At 45.5% G+C, this 11,270-nt stretch overlaps 2 non-coding genes across 2 annotated transcripts; one reads left to right on the top strand and one right to left on the bottom strand.

Annotated features, from left to right (window-relative positions):
- Positions 1-10,467: 10,467 nt before the first annotated feature.
- On the bottom strand, positions 10,468-10,541 carry TRNAN-GUU (transfer RNA asparagine (anticodon GUU)). Its single transcript has one exon. It is a non-coding gene; the product is annotated as a tRNA-Asn (tRNA).
- Positions 10,542-10,846: 305 nt separating this feature from the next.
- LOC149339345 (small nucleolar RNA U3) lies at positions 10,847-11,060 on the top strand. Its single transcript, XR_016283909.1, has one exon. It is a non-coding gene; the product is annotated as a small nucleolar RNA U3 (small nucleolar RNA).
- The last annotated feature ends 210 nt before the right edge of the window (positions 11,061-11,270 follow it).

The raw sequence follows: 11,270 nt of genomic DNA, 5'->3' as shown, positions 1-11,270 counted from the left end.
GGCTCGGTTATCATGAGCAAAGATGGCCTCTTTTTATTACTGTTTTTTTTATGTCCGCGATGGTTTGTCAAAAGGAACTCGCGGGAACAATAGATGATAGCGCTGCCTTTAGCCAGTAATTTTGCTGCCCGTGGCAGTCCGCTGAACCCCCCTAATACTGTAGAATGGGAACGGCCCGGCACTCTCGTTATCAGCCTCTTCGCCACCCGCAGCGCCACGCGTTGTCATTCCGGCGCTCTGGTGTTCCGTCATGTGTGCTAATCTTTTTTACCCGCGACTGTACAGCACATAGGCGAGTATATAACTATGAAAAAGCAAACGTAAGGGAGATAAACGAAGAGTTGAATAAGTACCGAACGATCTTTGAAACGCATGCCGATAACTCTGGAGTGGTTGAACTATGGTCTAGATTTAAGGATAAGATGTTTGAACTGAGGCAGTGCTTTGTTCCGGCATGGATATTAACGAAGAGGAGGAGTAAAAGCAAACCATGGTTTACTCGGGAGCTACGCAGTATTACGCGCAAAAGGCAACGTGTTTACGTTAAATTTAAAGGAAATCCGACGCGTGAGAATTGGTTCAAGCTCCAGGAAATTGCCGGAAGAATGAAAGTTGCTGTGGCAGCTGCAAAGAATTCGTTTGGCATTTCAATGGAGACGAAATTAAAAGAAAATCCAAAGGAATTTTGGAAACATATAAAGAGAAATGGAAAAGACTCTGTAACTATACCACCTCTTGTTTCTGGTGACACCTTTGTTGATGATGATGCACAAAAAGCTGAGTTCTTTAATAAATATTTCTGCTCTGTTTTCAGCTCTGAAATCGAACATGATGATATGAATACCCCGAGTTTCCAGCCAGTGGCGAGTGTTATGGATGATGTTGTGATCAGCATCAACGGTATACAGTCTCTGTTGCAGAATCTGAAGATTACTAAAGCTGGTTGTCCTGATGACTTGCCAAACAAATTCTACAAACTGTGTGCTGAGTCGGTTGCACCCTACTTAAAGATAATTTTTGAAAAATCGCTTGAAGAATCCTGCCTTCCAGATGACTGGAAAATTGCAAGTGTTGTGCCAATCTACAAATCTGGCCCTCGCAACACTGTATCAAATTATAGACCGGTATCTCTAACTTCAGTTGCGTGCAAGACACTCGAACATATTTTGTTCACCAGTATAGCAGCACATATGGACGCACATTCATTGTTTAATCCTCGTCAGCATGGTTTTCGAAGGGGCCTATCGTGTACTACGCAGCTGACTGAATTTGCGCACGATTTGGCTGAGGCACTGGACAGGCGACTTAGCGTGGACTGCGTGTTTTTGGACTTCAAAAAGGCCTTTGATACCGTGACGCATTCTTTACTAATTCAAAAAATGTCTTTTTACAATATTAGCCCTCAAGTGATATCATGGGTAAAAGATTACCTATGTTTACGGCAGCAGTTTGTGGTTATGAATGGCGCCGAGTCTCAAAGAGTGCAGGTTGTGTCTGGTGTTCCCCAGGGCTCCGTGTTAGGACCACTATTGTTCCTGCTCTACGTGAATGACATTGGCGACGGAATAGCATCTCAAATGCGGTTATTTGCGGATGACTGCGTTCTTTATAGTGTTGTCATTAGTGATCGAGATGCGGAAATGTTCCAACAAGATTTGAACAGAATCTCAGAGTGGTGCGTTAAATGGAATATGAATTTGAATTTGTCCAAGACTGTCCATATGAAGTTTACAAGAAAGAAAAACCCTTATGTGTATTCATATGTTATTAGGAACACAATGTTAGAACAGGTATTCGAATTTAAATATCTAGGCGTTTATTTTACTCCTGATTTGAGCTGGCGCCGTCACGTCGATTATATCTCTGCTAAAGCACGCAGAAACTTGGGATTTCTTCGCCGAAATGCAAGCACTTTTCCACTGTCATGTCGTGACATTTTATTCAAGACTTATGTCAGGTCGGTTCTGGACTACGCGTGCACTGTCTGGGACCCGCCTACTGCTAGAGATAAAGATAAGTTGGAGAGGGTGCAGAATATTGCCTCTCGTTTCGTGTCTGGCACACGCGGGGCTCGTTACAGTGCATCGCGTACTAAGGATGCACTCAACTGGGAATTGCTTGACACGCGCCGAAAGAAGTTGCGTCTGAAGCTGTTTCATGCTGTTTATTATTCAACTGTTCGGGTTGAACGCGAAAGGTATGTGCAGGAGCCTCTTTATAGATCCAACCGTGTTGACCATGTTTTTAAAGTCCGCGAATTCGCGGCAAAAACTGAATTTTTTAAAATGTCTTTTTTTTTCCGAAAACCATTAGAGAATGGAACAGACTACCGAGCGATGTTGTGAGTGTGACATCAAATGATGCGTTCTTTCGTTCTTTAATGATGTGATGCGATTGTGATGTGTTCTTTTGAAGTGAGATGTACATGGTGAAAGTTTTATGCTTGTAACTCTGCCTGCGAGCGGAGGTGTCATGTGTGCTTCTTTGTTGTACATTGCCCCCCCCCCCCACTGTAATGCCACGGCGCTGTGGGTTCCTTACTAAATAAATAAATAAATGCTAGAGGAGCGTGTGCCGTTACGATGTCAGCGCAAATTAAAGAACCCCAGGGGTCGAAGTATCCGGAGCCCTCCGCTACTGTTTCCCTCATAGCGCGTCGCTTTGGGACATTAAACAACCAGAAAAGGAGGTACGCAAGGCGCAAGAAACCAGCAAAGATTGCTGCATAAGTCGATGGGAAAGGAGAAAGTATCTAGCTCCAGCTGACAGCTTGGCAGTCTGCCAATTGGAGAAGGCAGACATAAAAGTTGAGTCTCAGTCTAAATCTACACCGGCTGACTCTCAAGTGGTAGGCAAAAACTGCTGATTGTGTTGTCAATGAAATTATGACGACAGCTGCTGTGTTACCGAAAGGAATTAAATGCAATTTCTGAGAAGAGTAAGAAACGACACCAGCAACAACAACAAAAAATAATCCAGAAAGTAGACTGAGCAAAGAAGCGCTCCACATATATATAGGGGGCCCATGTAGGTGACCTTCTTTCGTAGCCACAGAATTTTGCCTCGCTTCGCGTGAAATGTCTCATCTCAGAGAATGTGCACGCTTGCGTTCGAGAGCTTCTCGTGCACTTTGCTAGCTTTTTCTCGGTGCGAAATAGTGGTGTTTGGTTGTTGTATTGAACTGCAAGCTATGCACGTGCCCGGCGATCGATTGACAAAGCCATCGAGCGGTCGCGGGGAACCAATATGCAAGCTTTCCAACCTGTGTTATTTGGGTCGGCTCCAGAAGTCTTCGCAGCAAACTTCTGTGTGTAGTTTTTACTGTATCTTGTTTTACTTTTCACTTGGAAGTTTTTTTCTCATTTTCTGTTCAACGTTCGTGTGGGCTGAGCGATATTTTTTTATTTCTTTTTTTCTATCTGCCCACACTACTTTATGTGTCTCTATGCTTGTATGCGGTGGCTTGCTACGGACGTTTTATTTCTCGGCTCTCTGCGACGGAGCGTAGATGCTTTCCGGAGTTTCTCAATGGCAGCTGAACAAGTTTTATTCTTTGCTTTGGCAGAATTTGCGCTCGACAATTTCTCGCTTCAAATATATGTGCGAGTATTTTCAGTTTTGCGCAGAAGAAAACAATATCGATGGTAGGGGGGTTAAGCGGGCCTGTGTCGGTCAGAACGCCTCAAACATATTTTGTCGGGAAACACACGACACTCGCTTGATCCAACCAATCACTCAAAAGTTGGAAGCACTTACACAGTGCAAAATATCGACAAAATTCCTGTGCAGAAACTGGTGGCTTCAGATTAAGGGAGCTGGTCGGAAAACTTGCAGCAAATGTTTACTCTCAAAGTGCTGTAGTCTGGGTGCTTTCAAGCATCTATTTTCAGTACATCAGAACTTGACTGGACCCATAGCCAGCTCGGCTAGTGAAAGGTCCAAATACAAAATATTCACGAAAGAAATGGCAGACATTCAAACTATAAGTACAAAAGGACGTGAGACACTACAATCGCGGCATTAAAAATATGTAAAGCGCATACATATTCTGAGAAATAAGCATATTGTGAAATGTACAAAACCAAACAAACGCATTTAGTCCCGCATTTAGGGATATTTTAGAAGATATCCCTCTCAATCCCCTTCGTAAAAGACGACCCCGGTGGTCAGGGGGTTGTTGGCAGATGAAACGCTGGGCCTGGATTGGCCTGTTTTTAATTTTTCATTCTACAGATACCAGTAGAACTATAACTACCTCTTGTCATCTTGTTATTACGCTGCTTATTACTTATTTTCGTCTGTGCTACTTCGTGAGCTCTGATTACTTGTACCTGCACGAATAGAATATGATAAACTAGTATGGTTAGTTACGGCAGTGGGTGATTATATCTTTCTTAGCATGCAGTAAAAAAATAAATGCCTCTTCTTGTTCCAGAAAAGGTTCTTTGTGGCTTCTATCCAACGACGACGTGAACTCTAGCGATCTGATAGTGTAAAGATCTTCTGAAGTTTTTTTTAAAGCACTTTTTGAAATCTTTCTACATGTATTTGTCATGAAAATTTCTAGTACCATCTTATTTGTCATACCTTTTGGGCTCAGCTTTTTTTTGAACGTTTCTATTTCAGAACAGCCGCCGCGGTGGCTCAGTGGCTATGGTGCTCGGCTGCTGTCCCGAAAGACGCGGGTTCGATCCCGGCCGTGGCGGTTGAATTTCTCTGGAGGAGAAATTCGAGGCCCGTGTACTGTGCGGTGTCAGTGCACGTTAAAGAACCCCAGGTGGTCGAAATTTCCGGAGTCCTCCACTACGGCGTCTCTCATAGCCTTAGTCGCTTTGGGACGTTAAACCCCATAAACCAAACCAATCTATTTCAGAACATCCTTTTGTGCTTTTAAATTGATGTGAATGCGAGATACATACATATGTTGGAAAGTTCATTGTTTTCCTAAACCCGTGCCTAGTATAGTTATCTTCTCTTATTCAGACTTTTTTTGCGAAAGCAGACGCTTAAGTATCCGTGAAATCAAATGATCTACCCCAGTTGCTGAGCGATATGGAAACACCTTTGTCAACATTGCTTTGGTGTAACCAGCTCGCATAGTGATGATTATTGCGCATATAGTTAAAATTATATATACTTCTAGTTATAATTTTAATAAAGCCGCACTCTTTAGTGTGCGCTGCTCCTGTGGAGGTTGCAGATTTGACCTGCAGAGTGTCGCAATTTTTCCTTGCTTTCTTAAATTGTACTTTTTTTCTTTTTTTAAAGTTCTTCTTAAAGGGGCCCCGCGATAATTTCCTCAGTACCAGTTAATATCATTAAATAGATTCATCATGCTTTCCAGAGACCAGAGCAAAAAGAATTATTCAAATCGGAGCATGCAAACGAAAGTTATTCCACTCTGAAAATTCGTAATGAAAAGCTCAGACGAAAACACACTTCACTCACCCATTTCACTCACCCAGTACCGAGATTGGGCGCTACCAATCAGAACCGCACCTAGCGCACATGCAGCGGAAGCGTGCATGCAGTTGTTGCTTTGTCGGGGCTGTAGACAGCCGCGCATTTTGACGGCATCTTCCCCCCGTGTACGCGACGCCGTAGTCAGGGCAGGGGTGACTAACTACAAAGGAAGCTCCCCGATGTTTCTTTTTTAGTCGGACGGGAAGGCTGTAAGGTAGATGTACTATGGCAGCGTAGGCTGCATAGAAGCCCATACGTTCAAAACATGGCGGCTCATGGTGCGCAGCCGGCGCCGTCTTCGAAATGCGTGGACAACTAAAAAGTGACGTCATAATTAAAACAAAAACGCAACGTTGAAGTCACGTGTTTTAGTGACGTCATATTTGTGACGTCAGCGTCACGTGCTGCTTGGCGGGAAAAATAAACTGCTGAACGCCGCGACGCTTCAGCGCGACACCCGACACGAGAATGGAGAAAGAAGACACGACGAGTGCCGACCACCAACGCTATTTTTAGGTAGTCAGTTCTCGTTGTGCCTTTTTCCTTCGTCCTCGCCTCAGGTGTCGCGCTGAATGTCGCAGGTGTAGCGCTGAAGCGATGAAATGTGACGCCGCCAGACAGGTTATCGCTCGCACATCGTGCAACCGCACACCTCTTTTTTGAGTACGGGGGCCCCATGGCCACAGACGATGCCCTTTTGGGGCAAAAGCGACAGAACCGCACCCAACCGAACGAAACTACACAGGAGCGCTGGCAAAAGGGAAAAGCGGAAACTACACGAACGATGCACACCAAGAACTCGAGCAACAAGCAACGAGGAAAAAATAGGGCTAGCAGAATGGTCAGAAGATATGACAAGGGTATGACATCAGAGCATCGTCAACCTTGGCATCGTCCCGCTGCCATTGCCGCTGCTCTGAGCGATCGCTGTCATAAAAATTTTTACAAAGCAAGCGCTATACTTTCTAACAAAATGCACAAAACTAAAACATTTTAAAAAGTAATCACTGCAATTGTTTTCGAATGCTTTTGAAACACAAAATATGTCCCAATTATTTTCCTCTTCTAGTCGTGTTTGTCCACTCATTTCATTTTGGCGCTTTAGTTCCACCCCTAATTTGATGTCGCTAGCACTTGGTTCTGGACCGCATTCGGGCTCTGGCTTCGCGACCTATTTCAATAGACCTTGAAGGCTGTGGCAGTAGCCCCCCTCCCCCTTCAAACTCGACTCCCGTCTCCTGTCAACACCCTTTGTCCGGCCTTTCTCTTCCCAATTCTGGGCAAGGTGTGTCGACTGGCTTTTTTTTTCGCTGCCGTCTAATTGGTATGGTCACTGCCGGTCTCGACGCGCGCGCTTTCTGTTTTGAACCAACGTTTTTTGAACAGCGCTGGCCGCCACGAAGGTTTGAAGTGGAATGGAAAGTGTCGCCCCTAGCTGTATTCTTGTTAGTTTTCGTTCGCTTTCCCTGCTTCTTTCCAGTTTTTGTGTGGCATGCGAAAAGCTTTCAGTGCTCAGAGACATAATATTTTGGATTCATTTCCCAAGTATAAAGGAACAATATACAAACTGGACGCCCAACCAATGAGAAATCCAGCACCCTATCTGGATGCCACCTCATTTCCGCTGCCGCAAATGGCCGCCGCGTTGCGACACCATCGGCTCGAAACAAGCATTTCTAGCGAAGATTAAAATATCAAATATTATGATTTCGGTGATCTCATTGCGCGTTCGGGACTCACAATGTCCCTTACTCTGCATACAAAGAATAAAGACCCCATGCTTTATCTACGTCGCAGGGCACCTTTAAGGAAATTTTCATTTAATTATTGGGTCTTTTCTTGCAAAACGCGCCTGGTGGTAGAGAAAGAAGCCTGCAAGAATGCTGAAGCTCCGAATTCCTACTATTCCTTCCTCGAGCAGTTTCCTGCCGACATTTGTAACTTAGATAAATTACGTTAACTTATTTTTACTTACCAACGGTGGCAGGACGCGAATAAAAAGACTCAATTGAAGAATCAAGTGGTGAAAGTGAGAGACACAGAAGATAAAAAGTTGCAAAGCTGGGCAAAGCATCGATGTCTTCAGAATAAATGAAAATAAAATGGCAGTTAGAAAACTGATTTATATGGGCACCTTCCTTGCCCCAGTGGTTTCATGCGAGAAGAAAATTGGCAGTGGTTTAGCTGTGGTTAAACCGGGTAAATTGCGTAAGCAATGGTGTGCGCGTTCTCCTGGCGATTCTTCGGCAATTCCTCGGCGATTCTTCGGCGATTCTCACAAAACACACAGCGCAATCGCAATAAGTCTTCACAACAAAGATCAGTGCGAGTACTACCGAGGAGAGAGACTAGTCGGTCTCGCTGGAATTCGCACGCAGAGGCAAAAAGGCGTGCGTTCCGTGCAGGAACATCGACGTCTTGAAGACTTTTCTAAACATTAAAAATCGAACACAAATAGACATTCTGTCGAAGAAACCAATAATTTGAATGGGTGTAGAGCTGCTGTTTTATCAATTTTGGTGCCCGTTCACTGGGTCCCTGAATGTGAGTACAATGTATTGTTCCAGGGCTGCTGAAATTGGTGAAACGTTGTACTTTCATTTATGAATCAATGTTAACCTTTGTTTGAACCCATCTTCTCATTTGCTGACATTTTGTAATGTAAGGCCAGTAACGGCTAAAACCCGGCGGCTCATTTTATTCTGCATCTTCACTGACTTGGCAATACCAATTTGAAATCGAATAAAAAAAAAAAAACTTTCAAAACTTACTCCATGCATGTGTGCTCCAGGCCACGAACTGAGATTCAAGACAGATTTCACGTTTCCGGTAAGCAAGCGTGAAAAAATTTCGTGACTCCTAAGTGCATAACTTCTTCATCAACGACCGGCTACTGGGCTTCTGCAAGAACTAAGCAGCAGGGCCAAAAAAGATTTCTGAAGTCGATGCATGCGTGTTTACTTTTTTCCTTGTAGAGCGGAAAAATGCGCGCGCTTAGAAAGCAAAAAAATCTCAATGATATGATATATACAAGCGTGCGCCTGCGAAGAGGTGACGCGTCAGCCGTCACCCAGTCCGGTGCACGCCTCGGTAATCCGGAACATGTTGGCGCCTGCCAGGCGCCGTGGAACACCAACAGCAGAACGGTGTACAGGCTTCGGCGAAGCGTTCACACCACAGCTTGCCGGAGCCGTATAAGTTCGTCAACGACACGTGACAAGGAACATGCCGGTGCGATTGGCCTGGCACTCGTCCCCGTGGCCGTTCACACACGCCGGCGCTGAGGCTGGGGACCATTCACTCGCCAATACTGCAGCGGCGCCAGCACTCGCGAAGGTTCTGAAGACGTCACTGCCGCTCGCAGGACAGCGATCCGTTGGCAATGTTCTCCGATGGCAGCGCTCGCTCCCGAAAGGCCACCACGTCCCGGACAGGTCTTGCCTGTTCGTATAATCAGAAGACACAGCATGAAAACTGCATACGCGATTGGACGAATTACAGCAGTTTCGGTCACTCCCATCAGTGTAGTAACCCGTGAATTACGCCATGCATAAGACTAGTGAGAGTGTGGACTAGTAAAGTGAGAAGGGGAGAAGGTGGCGCTGCAAGCGGTTTGCTGTTGCGTGGGTTCTAGTCATGCGCGGTCAAGAGCACGAAATGAAGCATAAGCGTGTGCCACGGCTCACGGATGATTAATTAAACTGTCTCGAAACAGGCGGCAATCTTCCGCAGCATCCCTACGTAACATTCAACTTTAAACCAGCCATGCGATCGATTCTGCTGCACTCTCATTTCAAGACGAGCCATCAAGTCGTGTGTGCAGAGCAAAGGGCAATCTGCTGCATCCGTGGTGGGTTCCTGTGCACACTCAGCAGAGATATCTGAAGAGCAGTTTTAAAGCCCTACAGAAAAAAAAGATAGTATATGTCGAACTGCAGACTATATTTAATCAATAAATATATTGAAGAAAGGGAATAGTGGTTTCATGAATGGTACATAGAGGTATCTCAACAGTAATACTGGTAAGGACGAAGAACAAAGTTTCGTAGAAAAAAAATTCACCATTACGGTGATTTTTTTAGTGGTCTTAGGCATTGGAAAACGAAGGAGCTCTGTTTGCGCTGCCACTCTATCTAATCCGGCTCGGGATTATACAAGGGGGATTTTGTTTTTCTGCTGGACACCATTTAAACGGGCAAGCAGCTTCCCGCTGGTGCGGATAAATTTGGATTCATTTCCGTTCTTTTGTTCGGTGTTTTTTTCGATAGCAATAGAAGCCTCATTCTAAAAACAAAAAAATGAGTCCTATTTTACTACTTATCCATTGGATGAGAGGGGTGTGACGTCGCTGCCAAGTTATCAGCAGAGGGTCATCATCATCATCATCAGCCTGACTACACCCACTGTAGGACAAAGACCTCTCTTATGTCTCTCCAATTAACCCTGTCCTTTGCCAGTTGCGGCCACTGTATCCCCCCAAAATTCTTAATCTCATCCGCCCACCTAACTTTCTGCCGTCCCCTGATACGTTTGCCTTCTCTAGGAATCCACTCCGTTACCCTCAAGGACCGGCGGCTATCTTGCCTTCGCGTTACATGCCCTGCCCAAGCCCATTTCTTCCTCTTGATTTCAACTAGGATATCATTGACCCGCGTTTGTTCCCTCACCCACTCCGCCCTCTTCCGATCTCTTAACGTTACACCTGTCATTTTTATGCGAAGCATACTACTTTAGCTACCACTTCAGCCCTTCACCGTGGTTATGCGCCTCCAAATCACGTGACACGATGATGCCACACCACGTGACACGATGACGTCACGGCAGTGGAGAAACGGGGGCCCACCTCGCGCCGTCGCTGTGCGCCTCCAAATCACGTGATACATGACGTCACACCACGTGACACGATGACGTCACGACAGTGGAGAAACGGGGGCCCACCTCGCGCCGTCGCTGTGGTTGTGCGCCTCCAAATTTCAATGCCAATAATAAAGAAAAAAAATTCGCCGCCCCCGGGAGGGCTCGAACCTCCAACCTTTCGGTTAACAGCCGAACGCGCTAGCCGATTGCGCCACGGAGGCGGGGCTGGGATGAGTCGTCTGAAAAAGGGTTCTGTATCATGATCACTTGCAATTGTGTCATGCTCGCGAGTGCGTTATGGTGATTGTATTGGCCATTGTTTTGATTAATCTTTCAATTACTTTAGCTAATATTACTTAACTCAGATAGCAGTTCATTGCCTAAATGCCTCCTAAATGTACCGCTGTAAAGAAAAAAGGTTTAGTAGTAGTCTTCAACAGTCGATTATTGATTTCTTTCACATGCTAAACCGGTCTTAAGTGTACGGCCGAAGGAGGTTGCTCAGGATCGTGAGCGGTGGTAGGGCAAGATCATTCTTCATAGGATCATTTCTATAGGATGATCGCCGAGTCGCAAGTCGCGATTTCGAACACACTCATCCACGATGAGGAGTCGAGGGTCTCCGCCTGAGCGCGAAGCCGGCTACGAGACTACGGGTTCCGACCCGGGTTCCTGCCATTGATGACCGTTCCCCTAGGCTTAATTGTCTAGTCGGAGGGTGGAGACTCAGTCTGAGTGGTTGAGTGTGCATTTTTTAATCGAACCGAAAATAAGTACTCATGCCATTATAATTAGCGAGGACAATAATGCAAACCTCTTATGCCGTCACGACTTCCGGTGGATGTGACGTCATGGCGTTCTCTATGCTATATCGACATTTTTGCCTATAATTAATTACTCTGCAGTCTCCGAACTTGGCTTCTAGGTTCATTTTTAGAGCGCAGCTCTTT

Source organism: Amblyomma mixtum, chromosome 6 (genome assembly GCF_055824585.1).
Source record: "Amblyomma mixtum isolate Tamu chromosome 6, ASM5582458v1, whole genome shotgun sequence".
NCBI classification, from domain to species: domain Eukaryota; kingdom Metazoa; phylum Arthropoda; class Arachnida; order Ixodida; family Ixodidae; genus Amblyomma; species Amblyomma mixtum.
Note: the sequence above shows the minus strand (reverse complement) of the source record. Positions and strands in the feature narration are given on the sequence as shown.